The following is a 25,658-nucleotide window of genomic DNA, read 5'->3' as shown; positions in this document are numbered from 1 at the left end:
AGTGTTCTTTGCCTGTGAGCCCTAATATGAAAGGATTCTTATCTTAGTGTTTGCAGTTATATAATTTTTACTTTCATTGATCAAATCAATTTTACTTTTATTTGTCTTTAAAGTTCAAATAAGAAAAGCAGTAGACTGCATGCTGACTAAAGCAGACTCCATTGACCACAGCTTTCAGATCTTTCTCATAAAAGCACAAATATGCCTCTTCCCATCATCTGAGGACAATGAGTCTCAACATGAAAGCTTGCAACTTTAAGCTAACTAAGTTTCTTTGTAATAAAGATACAATGTCTCTGTTTTGTAATATGGAAAGTTTTAAATGGGTATTTCTGTTTCCATTTCTGTAATATATGAGCTTGCAAATAAAAGAGCATTTAAACAGTGATTCTACCATTGATTACAATCAAGAGAACATTTTGTAATACATAAATCCTAGAGACGCCTATTTTGCAACTTGTCATCTTTTGTAAATCATCATTTTCTCTGTTAAAAAAAAAGAAAGCAACATTAGAAATACTAAACAGGCAAGCATATTTTAATCTTGGTAAATGGGAGAATAAATTGCACTTTTCCACTTGAAGTAGATAAAACGAATATTTATCACAAATGTAACTTGTTTTTAGCTAAAGTACATTTAGACATATTTTCCAAATAAGGTTGTCACTGATTTGGACATTTCAAATGAAAATAAATCCTGATGAAATATAGTCATTTATTCTGGAATGTGATGAAATACTTAGGGTTTTGATTCATTTAACCTGCACACATAGATCCTTTTTTAAAAATAAATGGTAACAATTTTGATCTTACTTGAGTAGTTTGCTATCTTCTCTCCTTTTCTAAAGAACAAAGAAGGAAACCCTCCTTTGGAAAAGGCCATGAAAGTACAACCTATGTCATTTTTATTATGAGCATGAGTTTTAATGAGAAATAGGGCAGACACTTAACACTATTTGAAACAATAATACAATGTTGAATTGCTAAGGTAAACAGATCATCTAAACTGATCTTCTCATTACCCTAGTTCTAAAAGTTTCCAGAAGCTGGGCTTAAAAACTGTAGTTTGATATGAAAAGAACAGTGCTCTCAATTGGCATTTTTTTCTAAGTTTAAAGGTAATAAGCATATTCAGGCTTCAGCACGTTTTCTGGGGTGTCAGAATTTGATAAACAACATTAATTCTAATATTCAGTTTCATGTCTGTTACCGGGACTGACTCACAGAGAATAGAACTTGATCCAGAAATCTTGATAGTCTAAAATGCACAAGGTTGTGGAATTACTTGGAGAAAATTGAAAATGACTTTCTAAGGAGAGCTGGAGGAAGGATCACTTAGCGAAAGATCATAAAATGTGTGTGAATGGGGAAATTTCCTTTCACTAGACTCCAGACTAAGTCATGTAAGTCCTTTTGTTAGGAATCTTGGAAATCCGGATCACAGGGAATGGCTTCCAAGTGTACATTCAAAGGTAGACTTTCCTTATAAACCATCCGCAGACTTCAGTTTAAAAGATGAAAGGACGAAAAGACATTTAGTAATGACAAGGTAGCAAGCTTAAATCCGGTGATGCCAGAATGACATTCTACACAGTCCCAGGAAGAGACAAGCAGTAGGATACTGGAGGGCTCAGGATGGATTTGGGGCAAAGACTTACTGAAGGTCATAATATAACTTTCAGATTTTCTCTTCATCAGCAGACTCTCTCTCTCTCTCTCTCTCTCTCTCTATATATATATATATATATATATATATATATACATACATATATATTTGGTGGAGGTCATAATCTGACTTATGTGTTACATTTAGATTTAAATATTCAATGATTCGTTCCAGTCCACGGATCATGTGCTAATGTCTTGGAAAGGAGTTGTGACAATCAACAGCAATTCTCAGGCATTTCCAGGGAGCAGTCAAATGACAAATAAAATTCTGAAATACACAATGCTTGTTATCCCACTCAGGTGACGTTTTTTAAGCTATTGCTAGTTGCCATCAACACAGAAATGAAGTCTCAACGTAAATGGGTAGTTCTTAGCAATAAATCAACTAATTTAAAAAACATAGCATGCACTACATATTAAAGTGATACTATAATCAACTCTTCTCCATTTGCTGAGAATCCAGGTGATGCCAATGATACTCAAGGTATTGAAACGCTCTCGGCATTAAAAGTAGCATTAAATAGAAACTACTTGATCATAATTTTGAATCAGGAACCAGAATTTCAATGATAAAAACTGCTTAACCAGTTTTATGCAGAGTACTCTGAAATTATAGTTATTTTGAGGATATTGTTTTTGGTTGAGGTCTTTTCCGATCATGTACTAAGTTTTGCCTAAAATGTCACCTACCTCTTATTGTTACTTGGAAGGACACTCTTCCTTCCTAATCATGCAATACATGACATGCATAGTCATTTTCACGTTTATACGCTAAGATGTTCTCTCTTAATCATAGGCATCTACTGTGTTCTTACAATGTGCTAGTTTTTTTTTTTTTAAGATTTATTTATTTTTATTGAAAGGCAGATATACAGAGAGGAGGAGAGACAGAAAGGAAGATCTTCTGTTCGTTAATTCACTCCCCAGCCGGCTACATCTGCTGGTGCTGAGCTGATCCGAAGCCGGGAGCCTGGTGCCTCATTCAGGTCTCTCACACAGGTGCAGGAACCCAAGACTTCAGGCCATCCTCAGCTGCTTTCCCAGATGACAAGCAGGGAGCTGGATGGGAAACAGGGTCACCGGGACACAAACCAGCACCCATATGGGATTCTGACTTTAGCTACCAAGCTATCATGCTGGGCCCACAATGTGCTAGTTTTAAAAATAGTGTTCTGGAGTGCAGCCAGTAATTGCTCCTTCACCTCTCCTTGTATACTCTTCCCCCCACGTCCTAATTCGACAGGGATGTTGGATGCAGATGAGTCCAATTAGTCTTTTTAGCTACAAGCCCAGCTCCTGTTCCTGCCCATCCCAATGAGCACCAATCAACTCCTTAACTCACAACACTTAGGTATTCGCTCCTGCCCACCTGTGACTCACCTATCATCTGAGAGGGAGCTATATTGCATTGTTGCGTAACCTCTCCCCTCACAATCCCCTTTAAAAGGCCCGTGAAGCAGAGGTTCTTTCTCCTTTTGGTCAGGTGTTTCCATTACTGTGGCACCTCGACTCTTGGCTGACCCAGGACAGGTAAGCCCCTGGGCATGGTCCCTGTGTACTGCTTAGATGGGACAATGGATATAGTAATGTTGTTTCTGGTTTGTGTGCTGTCAGGAGTTCCAGGAGAGGTGAGGCCTGGCAGTAGTGGGATGTGGGCAGAGAAGCCAAGGAAAGGTGAATGTCTGCAGCTTTGTAAGTGTGTCCAGGCTATTCGTTGCATGTGTCTCAGGATAACACATATTATTGGGGAAGATAGGACAGAGGTCTTCAGCTTAATGGATGGACTTCAGGATCATGACCATTTGTTCCCCTTTGGATTATATTTGGTTGGATTATTTTCGGGTGGATTGCCGTATGGACCTGTGATCTGCTATTTCTAATGTGCTCTGTTATCACCAAGCTTGGTTAATAAAGATTCCTGAATAAACCTTAGACAAGTCTGGTGTGATCTCGCTCGCACCACGTAACAGTAGATTATTATAGCAGCAGTGTCAATGGGTACACACACTGTTTACTATACATGTTTATATTGTCATGGTGAAGCATTGCTCATTAATTTAAATGTTTTCTGTCTTTGAAGATTGCCCTTCATGTTGATTAGTGTGTTTGGCTGGGCAAATTGCACAGAAATTGATTTTCACTTAACATCATGAAACAACTTTTCAAAGGGAAATGACTGTATTTTTGAAAATACAGTTTTATTGTATTTTCATAATCACTATTTTATGTTAGCCATGTTTAGATATTCCCTTAAGATTGTGTACTTTAACATATAGTAACCAATCAGAAAACTAACTTAGTAAGAAGTTGAATAGGCCCATAAAGTACTGTAACTTGGATGAAAAATTAAATTTTGTTATACGAAGTTTATAATCTCTCCTTTATGTAAGTTTGTGCGTAAATTATAGAACTCCATTTCTTGGGAAGACTGTCAAAATCTTATTTTAAGTGTTGTTTGCCAAAAGAACTATACCTGAAACATTTAGTGTATATTGCACTATATACACTATATACACTATATATATAAGATGCATTGCTGATGGGAATGGCCGCAACAAAGGCTGGGAAAGAGATAGAATCCAATCTGTTGAACATAGATTTACATAGTAGTTTCAAGTTGCCCTTTGTGTAACACAAAATTTCTATTCTATTTATATTCTTTTCTATTTATATACTTTTGTAATTTGCCCTTAAAGAACCTTTCTTTTCCCAAAATTAGCACAAACACTTCTTTCCCAATAAAATGGTCCTTATTTCAGCAAATAAACATTATATTTTATCTTGCTAAATCTCATCGTTATTTGCTGGTCACTATTAGGAATGTAACTTTTTAAATGTATTTGTTTTCACTTTATTTGAAACACAGAGGAAATCAACAACAGATATACAGAGAAGAATCTTCCTTCCACTGTTCACTCCCAACATTTCTATAGCAAGCATGAAAAGACTTATTACATAAAAAGACTGGGGCAGGTTTTTGACTACTTATTAAGACACTGGTTAGGATACCTGTATTTCATGTCTGTGATTCTAATCTCATCTCCAGATGCTGGACTCTCAGGATGCAAGCCATGGGAGGGTGCAGGTGATGGTTCAAGCACTAGGACCTCTGCTATCCTTTTGAAAGTGAAGATTGCCATTGAGCTCCCAGCTCCTGGATTGGCCTGGCCCACTGCTGGCCACTTCGAGTCAATTAACAAATGGAGATCTCTATCTCTCCCAATCCCATGCTTCTTAATTATTATGTACTTTTTGACATAAATTTATTGCGTATGCTAAATTAGCAAATATTGAAAATTCATTAAAAATGTTATAAACAGCCACTGTCATTAGTTTGATACAAAGTTTACATGACTTTGAAACTTCACCTCTGAATTGCTTTACACATCTTAGAAAAAAGATTTCCAAAATCCATTACACAATCCATTGCCTTACAGCTAACATGACATTTATAAACCAATTCAAATGAAGTATTACCATTGTAAAAATTTCATTTTGGTATCTAACCGTGTAAAAATCATTTTAATCATAAAGTATGCTCCTCACATCTCCAACAACCACATTATACTTAGTCTATTAACAATTTTATATGTCTGATATTTGACGCATGTGCTAATGCAGACAAATAATTGTAAGTAAATATATTTGAATGATAAAAATACAGAGTTTAAGATAATAAGAGGTTCAAGATAGTGCATAAACAGAAGTATCTTTTGGCAGCTATGAAAGAAAGCATGTCATTGCTCAATGTAGCAGTGGTGGTAATTTGTCTGGCAGCAGTACTCTTCATTTAAATTGGATGCTATTAAATGTGATGCTTTTTGCAGTTGAAAGGATTTTCTTTTTTATTACCAAGCTTATAGTATGTGTCATTATTTCTGATGCATGATTCTCTCATCTTAGATTAAGTTCCAACAGCAATTTAAAATAACTAACAAACACTGGAGCAAATTACTATTAAAGGAAAAAAGAAGGAAAGTGGTGCTATTTGATGCTGAATTTAATTTAAAGAATCCATTTATTCAGCAAAAAATATTTACAGAGTGGTGCATTTCTTTATGTCAAAAGCAATTTCTATAATGTTGGATTAGTAACTATTAAACTACTTTTCAAGTATTCATCTTCCCAACATAGTTTTTATGCAAATTATATTACAAAATCATGCTAGAATACTTGGTTAAAAGTGATTTTACATTCTGCGCTCAATCACTAGTTACTCAGACTGTACTCAATCAGAAATCTCTTTAGAATTATTGCTATATATAGAATTCTGTGTCCCTATAAAGTTTGTGTATAACATATGACTGTGGCTACCAAATTGCTTATTTTACAAATACATAAACCTGATGCTATTAGACATCAAAGGAATATAAACTGCATCACCGGTTTTCTTATTAAATGATCATAGGTAATAGAAAAGGTTATTATATTTTTACTTTTTTTTATCTTTCATGATAATACTTACTTGATTAGGATGGAATTGAACCAAAGTTTGGGATAAATGGGTAAAATCATTATTTCCAAATTTGCTATTTCTTTTTGTTTCTGGGGGAAGTGGAGAAATAAAAGGGGGAGCCACACCCAGTCTCCCAAATGTCCCAGTACCCAGGGATAGAGAACTGGCACACGTTATCCACCCAGGGTCCTGGTGCGTGCATGTTCCGAGCCTTCTGCTCAAGTGGTTTGGATAGTTCTGAAATGCTGTTGATTTTACTGATCCAGGACTAATGCAGTCCTCCCAATGTGCAATAGCTGACATGGTCAACCGCAAGTCTCTATTCATCCAGACTTTTGCTGTCATCTTTTGCCTGGGGTACTTGTCCAATTTGCTTATTCTGCTATGGTGCCAAATAAGCTGTCATAGTCTCCATGTCTATCAGGGTTTGTGTTCACTGCTCCATTTCACTGAGCAGGACACATTCTTGCAGGCGAGTCCTAGGACCTTGGCCAGGTGACCTGAGCCCTGTCAAATCCCCTACCCTCAGGCTCACAAATGCAGTACTCACCTTGCAGGTGCACCAAGAGACCCAGGCCAGGTGACCTGAGCCCCACCAGATCCTCCACCCCTGGGGCTCATGAAACTGGCACCCTGCTTGCTCATGGGCCCAAGGGCCAAGCCTGGAGACCCAAGCCCTGCCAGAGCCCTGCACCTAGGGCTCACGTGCCTGACCCTTCTAGAAGGCAGGTCCCAGGATTCAGGCCAGGTACCCAAGCCCCACCAAACCCTCCAGCCCCGGAGCTCATGAATTGGGTATCCACTGACCCCGGCTGGCATAGTTCGCCGCATCTCAGCATCTACTTATCTCTGTCCTGATCCTAATGTGAACTGGCTGGTGTTGCAGACTGACCTGGCTCCTCTTGCATCCTGTCCTGGTCTCAGATCTGCCAGTGGCAGTTATTAATTGTCCCAGTCCAGACCTGATCCACATGTATGCCAGAGTGCACTGTAACCTGGCATGGTCTGGGCTGCTTCTTGCCTTGATTCTTGTGTTCACCTGCAGGGACTGCATCCTGATGAAGGAGTTGCCCAAGCTCCTCTAATGGGTCTCCTGCTTGTGGCTGCTCTTGTGCACACCAGTGGGTCGTTGGCCCACGTTGACTTTGTCAACACCCCAATTGACCACAAGGGCTGGAGCTGCACCAATCCAAAGCCAGGAGCTAGGAGCTCTTCCGGGTCTCCCAAACTGGTGCATGGTCCCTTGGGCCATCCTCCACTGCTTTCCCAGGCCACAGGCAGGGAGCTGGATGGGAAGTGGAGCTGCCGGGATTACAATCGGCGCCCATATGGGATCCTGGCGTGTTCAAGGCGAGGACTTTAGACACTAGGCCACGGCACTGGCCACTGTATTTACTGTAGATACTGACAATAGTTACAATATCCAAATAAGTGAGAGCACTTTTGTGCATCCCATCTTTTTTTAAATGAGATTTAAAAAGCCTTGCTTCATCATTGCCCTTTGTATTTATTCAATATAATGAATTTTCATTTAACCAGTGATGCAGATCATTCCATTGCATTGGCCATAATTTTTCTTAATTAGTTGTTATTGATAGCAACTTGCAGAGTGTGTGTGTGTGTGTATTTTTTAGTACAAACTGTTTTGCAATGAGTCATCTTGCACATGCCAAAATACTGCTAGTGTATAAAAGTAACACTCAAAGTTACTATCTGAAAAACATTAAACTGTTTCACTTATGGCTAAATTACTATAAAATTGGGAGTGTAAGGTCTGTCTCAAGGTGAAGGATTAGAATTCGGATGGAAAAATAATATACACACATACTTAATGTAAAGTAAATATTATAATTATATTTTCATATTCTTAGATAAACAACGAAAAATCAATTACAGGGACTCTCAGCAGAAAGAACATTGCATACTGAACATTTGATATTCACCTTAAATAGAATTGTAAATGAACTTAACAAAATCTGTCTCAAATTATTTATATTTTATATTTGGGCATTTATATTTTAATTATTTACTTTTTGCTTAGTAGAACAGTGAAACTGTATATTTGAAATATATTAAAAATATGAGTACCATCTAGTGGTAAAACAGGAGCTAAGCAACAAGCTTTGGGAGAAACTGGGCTGAAACAGAGCAGCACAACACATGGATAGAACGGAACAAGGAAGGCGAAGGTTACAGCTTGAAGTTCCTACGTATCCAAGAGCCTGTCTTCATTACAGTACTGCAGATGCTGAAACACACACACACAATTCGAGCAGTACAAAACAGAGTAACCACATACCTCTGCAAAAAGTTTGCCACTGGGCATGTTTCTGCATAGCAACAGTGCCTTCAGGAAGAAACAACCAAGTTGGCAGACCCTCAGGGTTAGGGATTTGGGGATTTAGCCTCTCATGTTGTCACAGCACAACAGAATTGCTGAATGAGTGCCACACAATTGAGACGCAAAGCTAGGGAATGAGGTGACAGATGCTGTATACGCTACGGGAATAGGCATTCTGCTAATTGCACTGGAACAGACTTTCCTAAAGCATACAAGAAATGACTATAGAAACAATATATATTTTGGAAGATAATGCTTCGTTTATTCCAAAATGCATGTGAACAAAATTAATCCTTGGACAATAACTCATGTTAATAAGAAATTGAAGCGAGAGTTTCAAATCAATAAATAAAGGAAGTTTTCTGTAATTATTATCTTCATATTATTTAATACGAATTCTGTAGTAGAGCCTAAAGAATTAAGAATAAATATCCTGATAAAACTTGTCAAATCCCAAGGTGTTTCAAAATACTGAAAGTCAGCAAGACTTGAAAACTGTATGTGTCATTTGCATATGTTAAAAGATGATCATGAAATCCATGCATATTAAAAAGACAAATGTGGTTTACTAATAGGATAAATATTTGTCGAAGTTCTGTATGAAAATGAGTTAATATGAATATCCAAATCTACTGACTGCACGTATCATGCCTGTTTGCCTATTGAATATGCTTTCAACAACGATGTTGTTTTTCATAGAAAATCTGTGAAAATTTAATAACTTGAGATCTCAATCTCTGCTTATCTTGATAAAAGTTCTGTAGATTTTTACTGAAAAAAAAATGTATGCATTGACATTGCAGACCCTCAAAAATTAAAGTTTGGGAGGACCTAGGTTGAGTCTGAGGAACGTGAGAACAGCTACATTACTGGAAGGGACACCCTTCCTGCTTCTGTGCAGTTATCTCCAATTCAGCACCAATTTGGGGTTCCCCAAACCACTCTCAGCTTCAACAGTTTATTATAAGTACCTAAGATTCTTTGAACACAATTACATCCCAAGAATTTATAACAGTGAAGTGAGTAAAAACATAGAAAGAAATGTGTGATGTGTGGTGTGTCTGGAAGTGGAGTTCTAAAGATGAGACACTTTTTCTTCCAGAGGTTTCGGTGTCCTTGGCATCATTTCTTAAAATTCCAGTGTTTCCAATTGATCCAAGTTCCATGTGGACACTCCCATAATCCATCAGTTTTCTATTGTCTTGATTGACAAGTCTTATCTTCTCAACTATCAGTCTATCAGTTGGTTAGTTCCCCCCCCCCCCAGTGGTCTTGGGGCTAGAGACTGAGGCCCTGAAAATTCAGGATTCAGGCTTGATCTGGCATGAAAGCCACCTCCCAAAACGCTCTGTAATATTTAGGATCTTAGGATCCTTTGAACAGGCAGGACCAATAGGATCCATAGATGATGGGTGGATGGATGGATAGATAGATAGATAGATAGATAGATAGATAGATAGATAGATAGATAGATAGATAGATAGATAAAAGAAATATACACCATATGAATATATGCCAAGATTGGTTTTTTTAATGTTGGGCTGTAGTTCAAGAAGAAAACAGTAACTTCTAGGCTTTAAATTATACTAGCTTGAGAGAAATTTGAATAGTGACATTTGTATGTGTAATTTCTCCCAAATAATGATGTAAATAATTGATTCCATAGAAGATAACATTAGGGCCCAATGCTATATAGCCTAATGGTTAAATCCTTACCTTGCATGAACTACCACCCCAAATTGGTGCCAATTTGTGTCCCAGCTAAGCCCAACTTAGCTCTGGCTGTTGTGGCCACTTGGGGAGTGAACCAGTAGATGCAAGGTCTTTCTTTAACATTTTTCTTTTCTGCAACGATGACTTTCCAATAAAAATAAATAAATCTTAAAAAAAAAACCACCTCAGGATGTTGAATTTCAGTTTTGCTTTTGGATTTTAGCGGTCTATATAAGAATCATATGTAAGCGAAATTTTGAAACCAGTATCACCAATTATTTCACCCATTAGGAATAGATATAAAATATTTTGTGAAATTTGCTGACACTGCAGAGCACAAGCAAAAGCCTGTGAGTGTTGGGGAAAGATTTCCAAAGGCTTTTGCATAAAATATTCTTGGTAGAGATAAGAAAATCTTCAGTTACAGTCGGGATTCTCTATCTTTTGTAGGGAAGCTGAATTATGTTTTCTCCTTGCCCCAAACAACCATATCTATATCCCTGAAAACTGTTTTTGTCTTGTGTAACAAAAGGATATTTTCAGAGTGATTAAACAGAGGCCTTAAAATGAAGAGCTAATTCTATTTTATTCAAATGAGCCATAACAATGTTGAAATGTATCAAATGGACCATGGTAATGTTAAAATTTTTCATATCTAAGAGAATAGATAATTCATGAAATCTCCCCAACTTATTTGTATTCTGAAAAATGACTTACTATAAGGAATATCCAATGGCAAAGAGCCACAATCATGGCTGCAAATAAATCTTGAAAAGACAAGGATAAGTGTTTACGAGCTGCTGGGAGTAAAGCAATCCAATCTATACATTAACTTTCGCCTAGTGAATCTTACTTTGGTTTTGTGAACGGTAGGGTTGTATAGTAAATTAAATGTTGTTTTAGGCCACCAATGTATTGTAATTTATCACAGCCACCTGAAAAAGTATAGTACATCTTTTGTAGATCTTTTTTAAAGATTTCTTTATTTTTATTGAAAGGGCAGATCAGATTTACTGAGAGAAGGAAAGACAGAGAGAAAGATCTTGCATCTGCTGGTTTGCTTTCCAAATGACAGCAAAGATCAGAGCAGAGCAGATAAGAAGCCAGAATCCAAGAACCAAGAGCTTCTCCAAATCTCCCATGTGGATGTAGGGTACAAAGCACTGGGTCATCTACTACATGCCCAGGCCATAAGCCGGGAGCTGTATGGGAAATGACTAGCTGGATCACAAACCACTGCCCATATGGGCTCCTAATGTTCTCAGCATGAGGATTTAGCCATTGAGCTATCCTACCAGGTACTTTTTTTATTGTAAATTTTACCTCCACACATGTAAAATGACCACTGTGGACACACCATTTTCTAAGGAAATTTTTTGCTAATCTTATATTGTGGTGTTGTGTTCAAGAACACATGCCAAAATATTAAGCAAAACAGCACAATTCTGTAAGTTAGGACTCAGATGCTAGAAACTTATCAAGTACATTAACACCAAGATATTTGGGTATATGTAGGCAGCAGAAATAACTTGGCAAAGGCAGTGTAGATCTTTTGACTAGTGTAGTCAGCTTCAAATGGAGTCAGAAAAAAAGAATAGTGAATTATGGAAACACACAAATGTGGAATTGTGAATAATGAGAAAACACAATGATTTTTTTTTTTTAATGAATAATAATCGGGCCAGGCGGCGTGGCCTAGTGACTAAAGTCTTTACCTTAAATGCGTCAGAATCCCATATGGGCACCGGTTCTAATCCTGGCAGCTCCACTTCCCATCCAGCTCCCTGCTTGTGGCCCGGGAAAGCAGTGGAGGATGGCCCAATGCTTTGGGATCCTGCACTGGTGTTGCAGACCTGGAAGTTCCTGCCTCCTGGCTTTGGATTGGCGCAGCATCAGCCATTGCGCTCACTTGGGGTGTGTATCATCGGACGGAAGATCTTCCTCTCTATGTCTCCTCTGCTCGGTATATCTGACTTTGTAATAAAAATTAAAAAACAATGAATAGTCATCAAGAGAGGAGGTTGCTAACCAAGAGATCGGTGAGTGATAAAAATGAGAACAAGGGCCAGAATGAGCATCATCAACATGCCATTCTCTATTGTCCTTACGGTCACAAGTGGGTGGATCACAAATGTCAGCCCCAGAATTATCAGCCTCTGAAATGGAACTTAAGCAGTTTAGAAGATAAAATACTTCCAGACGCACATCAGACAAATACAGATATTCATCTCTTTGACAGTGTCACGAACGCATAACCCTTTGTTATGATAAAATAGCGATAATTACCATAAATTACCATTGAAGTATTTCCAAAAAAAGTAAAAGACAGAAAGATATTTTTTAGGCTACTCCTAAATCCTAGCAACTTAGAAAATCAAATATTCTTATGAATAAACTGCCTGTTGGGTGTTCACATTTCAAACTACATAATTGTGATTGAGGAAGCCCATGTGAGATGGTTAGTTACATAAAGAACTGTAGGAGCTTTGCAGGGCAATGGATGATTTAACCAGCTCAGGTTAAAATGGCAGAAAACACAATGATTTAATAACAGGAATCCATCTTCTCTCGGTTCTGAAAGCTGGAAATAGAAGATGAGGCTGACATCATGGCTGGGTGCGGATGAGGGCTCTCTTCCAATCTGAGGGTGTCTCGTTCTGGCTCCACATGGCAGAGGTAAGTCTCTAGTGCGTCTCTTTCTCTTTTTGTTTTATTATTTTTAAAAATTTTTGATACTGTTCCATAGATTCAAGAATTCCTCTCCCACATCAGCCGGAACACGAACCAGTGCCCACATGGGCTCTGAGCACTTGCAAGGTGAGGATTTAGTCATTGAGTCATTACGTTGACCCAAGTCATATTTCTTTTTTATTTTGATTTTGTTAAACAAATCTTAAAAATTTAATATGAACATCCAGAAGGAATCTCATGTGGGTGCAGGTCCATTTCCCAGCTACTCTACTTTCCATCCAGTGCCTTGCTAAGGCCCAAGGAGAGTAATGGAGGATGGTGCAACTTCCTGGGCCCCTGCAACATGCGTGACATCCAGAAGAAACTCCAGGCTCTACATCTGCTCTCTGTTGCCACTGTAGCCATTTAGGGAGTGAACAGGTGGATGGAAGATCCGACTCTGTGACTCTGTCTTGCAACTTTGGCTGGGAAAACAATGAGAAAATGCAGCTGCACACTCAGGATGCCTTTTCATGGCAGTCAATGAATGGCAGTCACCAAGGCTTACGACCTTCATTTCCTTAAATACTTTATCTTGCTTAAAATATTGAAAGAGAGTGAATGAAAAAATGGTGTAATCAACTTAACTAGAATACCCATGATACATACATGTATTCATAAATTTTTAAATAAAAAATCCAAATAAATTTATTATAGTTAATATTTAAGACTTACCTAATTTCTAAAATCTGAGATTTGGAAACTTTGTTATCTTTCAAAAAGTTTTGTAATTGCCAAGGCAAGTAGTGTTTGAAAGACAAAAAGATAACTTTAGATATTGATAACGGGGGGATGATTAAGTATGTTTTATGCATATTTTGAGCAAAATTTGCATTAAAAATTTGAGCAAAATATGCATAAAACATTTGTGATGGAATATTTTAGGAAAACTGAATTTGTTGTTGGAGAAAGGAGTAGCTTTCTCAAAAGCTACCAGAAGATGGCAGAAGAGGAGTGACCAAAGTTGTGAAAATACCAATTTTACTTCCTATCCTTAGTAATCATTCTTCATTTGCTTTTTTGTTGCAGTTGAGCCAGTTTAAATAGAAGTTAATATGAGTAATTCATATATAAAATACCTTTAAAGTTTTCCACTACTCTGCAATAATCAAAATTCATTCAAATATAAAGAGAAAGACATGGCAATTCATTCTTGTATGTTTTTCATTAACTTAAAACAGATATTTCAGATAACTTACAGGTGAATCATGGCTAATATTTCATGTGGTATATTTTATATCATTGGTTTATTTTCCCTTTCAATACAGTACACTTGTATGAACTTCTATAAGTTTTAAAAGCAACGTGAAATACAATTGAAAGGGAATTCTTAAACTTTAATTACATTGACTTCGATATCTGACCATTTTATGTTAAATGAATGTTTACTGATGTCTTACTAGGACTGAATCACCTTTTGTTTGTTTTCACCATAGTGTTACAGAGAGAAAATTGTATTTTGGGTTATGAAGACCATAAAAATTATTTTTTAAAAAGATTTATATTTATTATTTTTTTATTGGAAAGGCGGATATGCAGAGAGGAGAGACAGAGAGGAAGATCCTCCGTTCGATGATTCACTCCCCACTCCTCCGGGTCTCCCACGCGGGTGCAGAGTCCCAAAGCTTTGGGCTGTCCTCGACTGCCTTCCCAGGCCACAGGCAGGGAGCTGGAAGGGAAGCGGGGCTGCCGGGATAGAACCGGCGCCCATATGGGATCCCGGGCGTGCAAGGCGGGAACGTTAACCAGTTGTGCCACCGCGCCCGGCCCAAGACCGTAAAAATTATTACACACATAAGCAGTCTTAGACAAGTTATTTTAAAGAAATTTGACTTACAAAATGGAAGAACATATTTTTGCACAAAGTATGTTGTATTTCCTGTCACCAGCTTAGGTTAGTGACAATTAGTTGATATGCAGTGTGAGGTAAGGAGATAATGATCATTTTTGGAAGAGAATCATGCTAATTCAGTTTCATTCTTTTAAAGCCCTCCATATGAGCAGAAATTGTATGTGTGTGACTCCTCTTCATTTACCTTCTAAGCCGTTTTATTGCCCATCTATTATTTAGCGTGAACATATATGCAAAATAATTAATTGCGAAGCTCCACAATTATTTCCAGATCCGCACCACCAGCTCTTAGGTAACGTTGGCTGCGTCTCATCTCTGCTGAGGCGAAGCGTGCTTCCCAAGCCACTTTTGACACTACTTTTTCCAGTGGAGGTTGGAGGACATGTTACCTTCCACCTCAGGTGAGTTTCTGCGGAGCTCCAAAGACTGCTCAAGTTAGTAGTAAGCCACTGAGAGATAGGGTAAGTGTTTAGACCCCGGATAAGAGGATCTAGTCTCCTAAAACAACATTTCTTATAAAGACATATTTTATTTGTATCTGAAAGGTAGAATCACAGAGAGAGAGAGCACATTCATCTGCTAGTTAAATACCCCCAAAACCCATAAAAGCCAAAGATGAGCAAGCAGCCAAGAGCTTCTTCTAGGTCACGCCTATGGATGCAGGAGCCCATATCCTCTGCTACTTCCCAGACCATCAACAGGGAGCCGGATCAGAAGTGGACCAATCAGGTCTATAGCTGGGGGCCCATGTGGAATGCCAGCACTGCAGGTGAAAGTGCGGCTTACCACACCAAGGCGCCAGCCCCACATAACACAATATTCTATCACAAAGACAGGTGAGTCATACTTTCCCACACAACTAAAAGACTAGAAAAGTGAGGAAACTAGAAGACTCTACACCGAGGGAACCAAAGCGACTGCTTAGTGGTGTTTCAACAGACAAGACATCTGCAGCACTAATTTGGGAATTGAATCACTGCACAGGAAAGGAGCTCAAAGGATTTTCAAGGTGGCATTACCTGTTTTCTTATGGTCCATTGTTGATCCTATTGCAACATCAGAAGCCTATTACATCAAATCACTTTTAGAATTAAGATGGAAATACAGTCTTGAAAAAGAAATCTGCTATAATAACAAGAATGCCACAAAGAACGAATTCCAAGCATGTTGTTAGCCTGTGGTGGGCATTTCTGCTTCTATGGATGAAGCAAAGCCTGGAGATTGGAGCAGGGAACATTATCATCATATCTGCTCATTCTGCAAAGGCAACTCTGTGTTCCATATCTTCTAGTGCTACAGATGTTCAGGGTTCTTTAGGGTGAACATACACAGAATTAAATGAAAGATCCAATGGCCATTCAGTGTGTCATGATTGTAGTAAGACAGTTGAGAGACCTAAAACCAACGTGATATGTATTTTACATAAAATATATTTATGTTAAAGAATTGGCTCACACAATGAAGGAGTCTAGCAAGCACAAAATGTGTGGAGTGGGCTGGCAGGCTGGAGACCCATGAGAGCCAATGTTTCAGTCCAAGTCCCAAGACCATCTGCTGGTAGAATTCTGTTTAAGCTTTCAATTGGTTGGATGCGTTCAACTCACGTTCCAAAAGGCAAATTGCTTCACTCAAAGTACACTGTTGAAAAATGCTAATTTCTTTTAATAACACCCTCAAAAAGACATCTATAGCAATGTTTGACCACCGGGTGGCCACCATAGTCCAACCAAGTTGACACATATTTGTAAAATTAACTATTACAATGGATATGAAGAACTTCCTTTTCTCTTTTCCCTAAAGCAGTGCATCTCACATAGTGATACACACAAGTAAAAGCTTTTGAACTTTTCTGATATAACCACCAAAAACTCGGTTAAAACTCTTCAATTCAAATAAAACCTTGTAGGGCCATACAAGACAGGGTTCAAGTGTTCTTATAGTGGCTTAACTTCTATTTTAGGCCAAAATATTCGCCACCACCACCTCCACCCCAAGCATGCAAAAGGCATTGCTTTTTTGAACATACAGTCTATGAAGAAGCATATGCATGACCTGAACCTGTGCAAAAAAACCCAAACCAAAAGCAAAGCAAAAAACCAAAACGATACAAAAACCCAAGAGTTTTGTTCTTTTGCTAACCAGTAAGTTCCTGTGTTGCATGACTCCTCTGCCTTCCCCTCCTTAAAAGCATCTCTTAATAGCATTGTCTTGGGAGTCCTATTTGAACATGTGTCCTTAATCCTTGATTAGCTGTCTCCTACCATGCTTTACACAAAAGATCATGGTTTTGGTGTCTGGCCTTTCAATCTGCTGAACTCCCCTTGCTACGGTAACAGAATCTGTTACACAGATGGATTTCTAGACATCTGTATTTAGTCCTCCAATTCATAAGTCTCTGATAATGGACATGAATTTACAATTTCTGCAGTCTTGGGAGACAGAGAGTTCATACAGGTGACCGTGCACCTCCTTTGAGAAACACTGTTCGTGATTTTCCTCTGACATTCTGTGTTTAATTAATGCTTTATGAAGTCATGGAGATTTTAAGCACCTGCAATTGTTCATCCTGGTCATGTTTAACAGTCTGGAAATAACATGTCATGATCTATAATATTCTTTGAATTCATTAGTTTTTCCTACTTTTTTTCATCACTAATTTACTAGGCTCATTACACTTGCATTTTTTTTACTGCTCTGAGTAATAAGACTTGTTAAACGTGAACTCTAAATATCATCCCCTGTAGATGTTCTTTTACTTGCCTTATTTACTCAGAGTTCACTTGTAACTGTCAGTGATTTAGTTAAATGATTATACTGAGAGAATTTCTGCAATTTGTTCACCAGAACATGTATGCCTATTTTACAAAATGTGTTCAGGAAATTGTCTATTAAATCTGAAATAAGATAGAGAAACAAAATATAAAGCTTAAATACAAAATATATGTATTTATTGAACATAATTTTGAATGGTTTGGGTTTTCTTACAATTAAGCATCAGATAATTTCATCAAATAAGATATTTTAAGTACCAACACACAATGATCACAGAAACAATTTTAATAATTAAAACATTAATTAATAATTAGCTAACTGGTGAAAGTTCTAAATTTTTTATTTCAGAAAAGGGTGAATATATGTACTGCCTAATGCTAATTATATTTTCCAAAGAGAAATTTCTAATATTTTATGATATGAGAAAATAGAAATACCTTCAAATTCTGAGAGAAAAGACTTTTCTTTCAATTATGAATACAATGTGAAGCATTTTCTTGTGCCTGTACACTCAGACAGATAACACTGTTGTGCACATTTTTCAGAATTTAGCTAAAATAAAATATCCAGGAGATGAGTTTGGCAAAGCAGCTAAAACAATGCCTGTATTAGTTGTATTCCATATCGGAGCATCTGCATCAAGTTCCTGCTCTGCTGCTGTTTCTGTTTCCTTCCCATGTCCATCCTTGGGAAGAAGGGCCTGGGGCTTCCTGGCTCCAGGGTTTAGCTCATGCTGGAATCTGCAGAGTGATCCAGAAGATACCAAGCTTGCTCTCTCTCTCTCTTTCTCTCTCTCTCTTTCTCTCTTTTTCTCTGCCTTCCATTTTTTCCAACAAAAGGATTTGTTTTAAAATGAAGTCTAGAAAAAGAAACTAGGAGAGCTAAAATATTTGATATAAGATATAATGGCATATGCTAATAATACATGATGATAAAACAAATCCTAGTGAAGATACATACTTTAATTTTTTTGAAAGATTTGTTCATTTGCAAAGTTGAACAACAGAGAGAGTTTTCTTCCATGTGTTGGTTCATTTCCCAAAAGGCCACAGCAGAGAAAACTGTTCCAGACTGAAGTCAAGGACCAAGGACTTGCCGCAGGCGTCCATCTGCAGGACACCACCAGGGATATGGATCAGAAGCAGAGCAGCCTAGACTTGAACTCCTGCTCCACTTGGGAATGCCGATGTTGCAAGCAGGGCCTTCACCGGGTGCACCACAATGCCAGCCCCTTTGTTTATGGTTTGAATATCAGACTTCATATTAATCTTGTTTTTTTTTTTTTTAAAGATTTATTTTTATTATTTTTTTATTGGAAAGGCGGATATACAGAGAGGAGAGACAGAGAGGAAGATCTTCCATCCGATGATTCACTCCCCAAGTGAGCGCAACGGGCCGATGCTATGCCGATCCGAAGCCAGGAGCCTCTTCCGGGTCTCCCACGCGGGTGCAGGGTCCCAAAGCTTTGGGCCGTCCTCGACTGCTTTCCCGGGCCACAGGCAGGGAGCTGGAAGGGAAGAGGGGCTGCCGGGATTAGAACCGGCGCCCATATGGGATCCCGGGCGTGCAAGGCGAGGACTTAACCACTTGCGCCACCGCGCCGGGCCCCCATATTAATCTTGTTAACCAACGTTTAATACAGCAAGCTAAGAGACGTGTACTTACATCACATTTCCAAATATATTTGCTGACATCTCTCAGTTGTCATGGAAAACTGTTTTTAAAATAGTGAGTATCTTACATGTCCACCATTACAACAGTAAGTATATCTTAATTTTTAAATTCTGTTTTAGTTGTTACTCTATTAAAACAAAACAATAAAACAACAAACAAAACAATTTTATCTAGAGCACTTCTGCACTCCTTTATATTGAGTTCTATAACTTGAAAGAGTAACTAAAATGACTTATTAGCAAGTTAATACAGAAAACAAATATATACTTGCTTTCCTTTATTTAGTCATCCTCTTAAAAATGCATTTGTGTGATGTTGGGTATTATTTATATTTTCCAGGTTTGGAATCAGATCATTGGACAGATATAAATTAACTGCAATAACACACTGTAAATAAGTTAACATTAGGAAAACCATATTTTGAGTTCATTTCAATATAAAGCTTCATATTTCTGTATTGCTTTTCCATTTCATTGGTTCATGTTGTTTATTGCTTCTATTTTTAATTTTGTTCATATTACTCCAAACCCCTTGTGTGGTTCTTGTGAAACGGATTCTTTTATTTAGAGCCAAATGCATAATATGCACCTGGAAAATAGTAGCAAGCTAGAAGAATATACTTTACCGGGAGCCAAGATTTTTTTTTTTAAATAGAAGGCATTTCACTTTTACTGAGACCACCTCTACTTGCTTCTCAGTAAAAATGAGAAAAAAAAAAGTTTTAAAATGTAACCATTTAAAGCCTCAGGAAACACTGAGAATACAGCAAGCTAAGGGACGTGTACTTACAAAACTCTATTGGATATTTTGGACCTGAAATATCCAACAAACGGTGCTCACGCTAGAAAGGAGGGTCATACTAAGGAAATCAGAGATTATTTTTCAAGCCTGCAACATCTTATGAAGCAAGAATGCCCACTAAAGAGCAAAAAGTATCTAATGGTTCCTGTGTCCAGCTCAAGAGCTGTCACTCAGAGATATTTGGAAATAAAAGGGAAGAGGTCACAAAAGCATTCCACGTAACCACCTAAACGAATTAACTTTATTTGAAACTGTATGTAAGGAAGTTCAAATCTGATAATTCTCAATATATAGTGAAAGTTTGGGTCACACATTCTTACAAGCAGGTTTATAGCTTGAAGGAATAGAAACTGGACCTAGTGGCCTACTGGGGAGAACCATGAGAACAGGAAGCTTCGAAGAGGCCAAACGGTGCACCAACAAGCTGCATAAATTGCCTGTGAAAACACTCTGGAAAGGGAGTCACCTATATTTGCATCACATCGTGAAAAATCCTTGCCTCCAACCTGTAGGTAACAATGTGGTAATTAAGTCAGGATTAGTAATGTCTAACTGCTCCATGAGCTACTAGAAAAGGGGAAGCTTAACAGACATCAGGCAGCGATGCAGTCAGAGGGAGCACCACCACACCCAGTGTGACAGCAGGTGCAACCGTATTCATCTGCCCGAGGAACAGCCTCACAGACTCACATTCTGGGAGGAATATATTTCAGTAAAATACTCAGTTCTGCAAATAAGCAAACAAAAAAAACAAACCCTGTAGTGAGGATTCAAAACAGATTCCAGAGACATAATTGCCACAATACACAACCTAAAATGTCAATTTTTGTAATACCTTAAAACCCAGAAATGTACAATTTATATGCAGTGAAAAAGTAAGTGACAAAGATCACATGTATGAGCAAAGTAGCAGATTTAAGGGAAAAAGACATCCAAGTAACTATAAAAAATGTCCCAGCTTCTCTTGCATTTCAGCATAGTGTCTGTTGCACACAGAATGGTGCCTAATGCCTCCCCCAAATTCCTAACTCATTGTATCTCAGAAATATGAACTTACAGGCAATAAATCAGTATAGAGATTATTAGTTAAGACCATTCGATTGGAGTAGGGTGGATTCTTACTCCAGTATGACACAGTTCATGCAAATGATCACGTAAAGCAATAGGAGGAGAACCTTCTGAGAAGGTGTGTGGACAGCTCCGAGCAAAGAGTGTGTCGTCTGAGCGATGCACCTGCCAGCCAAGGTGCTGATGTCCTCAGCAGGAATCTAGGAAGGAGAGACAAGCAGCATTCCTACCCAGAGTTTCAGAGAAAGAATGACTCTGCTAAAACCTCCGTTTCAAGTCCTTTGAGAGCTTCAGAAATGAACCTTTCAATTTGGTCTTTTCTACACCCAAGTTAATTTTTTTTTTATAAATTTTAGCATTTTTGAATGTTTCAAACTAATTTACTTCAAACTGTCACTTTGTGCATTAAATCCCTTACGATTTTGATAAGGGTTGACCTAGGTTTACTAAACATTAAATTTTGGAAATTAACAATATTGAGTAATTCATTTTGTGAATGTGGTCCACATATGCGTGGTTATAAATTTTATATTGATTCACAGAAAATTTCCATAATCTCACTACCTGAAAACAATATAAGATTTTTATATTGATTAGTTTATTTGAAAGACAGAGAGAAAGTCTGCAAGCTTTGTTTCACTGCCCAAGTGCTTGCAACACCAGGGACCAGGCAAGGCAACCACCAAGAACGGGGAGATCAATTTAGATTTCCCACATCAGTGGCAAAGATCCAACCGCCGCAGCCATTACTAGTTACCTCCCAGATTGAATATTAGAATGAACCCAGAAAGGCTGGTGCCTAAGCAATACAAGTTAAGCCTATGCATTTGGCCCTAACATCCCATTTGGATGCTAATGAGCATCTCAGCAGCTCTGCTTCAGATATAGGTCCCTGTCAATGACCTCAGAAGGCACCAGAGGATGGCCCAGGTGCTTGGGCCCCAGTATACATGTGATTTGAGTCATTTACACCACATAAAGGTGTTGGAATATTGCATAATACTGCAAAAATGTGCACAGATAGCATGTTAATCAATTATTTTTAAAACAAAAGTGTTTAATTCCATAGTTAAGGTGCCACTTGGGATCCCATATCACATATGGTAGTGTCTGTATTCCCATTTCTTAGTAATGTCATACTGAGAGGTAGAAGGCCCAAGTAGTTGGGCACCTGCCAGTCAAGCATGTGGAAAACCTACATCCAGTCCTTGGCTTCTCACTTGGAACGGAACAACTCAAGCTCTTTTAGGCATTTATGAAATGACCTGCAATATGGGAAATCTCTTTTTTTCTTGGTCTCCTTCTCTTCATATCTTTCAAAGTAATTAATTAAATGAAAATTACATATGATGTAAAGCTAAATGCTATTTTCAAACTTTGTAATTTTTATATGGCATAATTGTTTATGATATTTTCAGTGAATACTATTTAGAAAATTCCAAGGGATTTTTATTTTTGCTATCATATTGGAAATAATTATTACAAATGAATACACTGAAAGTCACTTTTCCTATTGCCAGTGAGATATAAATTTTTGTAACCTCCAAGACGGCAATTTGATAATATCTATCACACTCAGACATTCTCATAACTCTTGCGCTAGAATTGTCTATATTTACATTACTGGTAAATCCTCACCTCCAGGGAATATCAATGTATTAAACATTTCTATGAAATACCAAAACGGAATAATCAACTTAAATGTCCTTTGTGAATGAACAGTTTCAATAAATCATAATGCTTTCACATATTAGAATACAAGGAATTACTGTACAGAAAGAGTCACTTTCAGAGATAATTTAGAATACACAAAGATACAAAATAATATGTTGCAGAAGGCTACTGAAATATGCAGTACTGTGTATTTAAAAATAAATAGCTATACATGTATTTTTACAAACACATTAGACATCTAAGGAAAGCGAATAATAATATATAAAAGCAATTTTCAGTGATTTATATGTCCTTATATCTAGGGAGGAACATAGCAAATTCATAACCATTAGTTTGCTTCTTTGGTAAAGGGCAGAGTAGTAAATAATTTTGGCTGTGTGGATCACAAATGATCTCTACTCCAAGTCTTCAAAGAACTTTAGCTGAGGAGACAATTAGAACACAACCAGAAGCATGTCCTTTCTATTCTCATCCATCCCCTGTACATGTCAATATCTTATGTAATATATTGAAATTCCATATCATGAAATCAAAAGCCCTCGAAACCTCTGTACCCCAGGAGAATAGTCACAAAGATATGAAGCTATATTTGCTTTTACATCCTCTTTTATCTCACTTTGATTCTTTTTGTTGGGGCGAATCCCATCTTGAATGTTCTTTCACAGAAGTCTTCTCAATTTTGTGTATCATTTTACTATATACTGCAGTGAATATGTATATATGTGATGTCACATTACATATGAAAGGTTTTCCCTCCACATAAAGGAACTCTATGCTTTCAGGGAGATGGATAGGAGCTGTTAACACCAAGCCTAACAAAGAATATCACTTACTGAAAGCTACATTTTTAACAAAGTTTAACTTTATTTTCTTTCTAAGGCTTTCATCTGAATTTGGAGAACAAATGAATGCTGCCTCATCCCATAACAAATAAAATATTTCAAGAGAAAATATGAGAAAGATTTAACACCCACAAATGGCATCATTTCTATGCTTAAGAACAACAGTCTCATTGACAAGAAGCAATAAACATATAAATGATCTAATTAAAGTTTCATTTTTGAAATGAAGATGGCAGAAAATAATTCCTTTGTGTATTCAGCTTATATCCTCTCACAGACTTTGTTTCCCGTTTATGTTATCAACAATATTAAATGACATCATACCTTTCCTACTTGTATGTGATTACTTGTGATAACAGATCTCAAAGAAAATCTTTATCAGTGTGTTTCAAAGAACAAAACAAATGTGGACATATTTTATACTTTAGTGGAGGTCAAGATTTTGAGTGTGAAACATGAAATGGTTAGTTTGATCTGTTTACTTGGTTAGGTTATGTTCCCTCTGATTACTCAAACACTGGTCAATGTGTTGCTATGAAGGCTCTCTCTCTCTCTCTCTCTCTCTCTCTCTCTCTCTCTCTCTTTCTTCCCTCCATCATTTTTCTCTATATTTTTGTATTGACATTGAAAATATTTCACATTTTTCACTGTACAGGTTTAAGATCAAAGTTATGCTTTCCACCTCAGCCTGCCTACTGAAGTGTTCCAACTACCTTCATTTCTCCTTCCTTATTTTTTTCCTCTAATTTTTGCAATCCTGTATTTTCATTTCACATCATGATCACAGACTTAACACTCCATCAGGTAAAAATGGCGATAGACAGGAAGTGTGGGGAGATCCTATTACTCCTCAAGAGTTTAGATGAAGACAGAAACTAACAATCAAATCCCAGGATGTCAGTCTCATTCATATAGGCTACATTGTGTTGTACTCTGGGTATTAGTTATCACAGAGAATGGAAAATAGATTCTTTTTCTTTTGGGTACTAACCATAATGGTTGCCAGTTGAAGCTATTTAGTTGGAAAAGACATGATTTCATTCCTTTATATGACTGAGTAGCATTCGGTACTGTGTACATACTCTGTTTTCTTTGTCCAATAATCAATTGATAGGTATCTAGGTTGATTCCGTCTTAGATAATGCAAATTGAGCTGCTATAAACATGGAGCTACAGATGACTCTCTCATATGTTGATTTAATTTTATATCATTTGCATAAATTCGCAGGTATGGGATGACTGGGTCATGAGGTAGATCTGTTTTCAAATATTTCAGGAATCTCCACACTGTCTTTTGCCATTGTTGCACTAGTTTATATTCCAACAGACAGTGGATTAGGGTACCAGCATTTTATGTCCTTGCATTTTTGTGTATGTGTGATTGCCATTCTAACTGTGCTGAATTCATGATTTTTGCTTGTTTTTCTGATGCTTAGTCAATTTGATATGTTTTTCATATTTCTGCTGGACACTTGAATTTCAATCTTTGAAAAATGCAGATGTATGCCCCTTTCCCATTCCTGGATTGATTTTGTTGTTGTTGTTGTTGCTGAGGTTCTGGAGGTCTCAACATATTCTGATGATGCTAATCATAGCCCTGAGGAGTTTAACCGAAGAAACCAGGTCTGCTTGCACTACGGAAACAATCAAGTAACTGCATTTTCTCATCAACCATTCTCTGTGTTACTATATCATGTTTCAAAGTTTAAAGAATAACAAAGACAGTTTCATAACTAATTTATTTCATATATTGTTGCGAATTTTATGGCAAACTTAATATTCTTAGACATTTGTTAGATTACATATCAACTTTGAAATTCTGATAATTATGTGCATATGTATATTGAAGCAGTTTTATAGGTAAACTAAAGACTTGAACAAATGCAAATTCCAAAGGTATTGAATTAACATTTCAATGAATATTTTTATTGTGATAGTTACATAGTATACACTTACAACTTACACATTTCTGTTACTAATTATTAATACAAATTTCAGTTATAAGAACGTGGTTATAAAGCATTTATTACAAACTGTTTGCAGTTAACAATGCATCTTTTAAATATG

This window comes from Ochotona curzoniae, unplaced genomic scaffold (assembly GCF_017591425.1).
Source record: "Ochotona curzoniae isolate NIBS_2020 unplaced genomic scaffold, NIBS_Ocur_1.0 contig_2754, whole genome shotgun sequence".
In the NCBI taxonomy this organism is placed as follows: Eukaryota; Metazoa; Chordata; class Mammalia; order Lagomorpha; family Ochotonidae; genus Ochotona; species Ochotona curzoniae.
The sequence above is the reverse complement of the archived record's forward strand: the minus strand, read 5'-3'. Positions refer to the sequence as shown.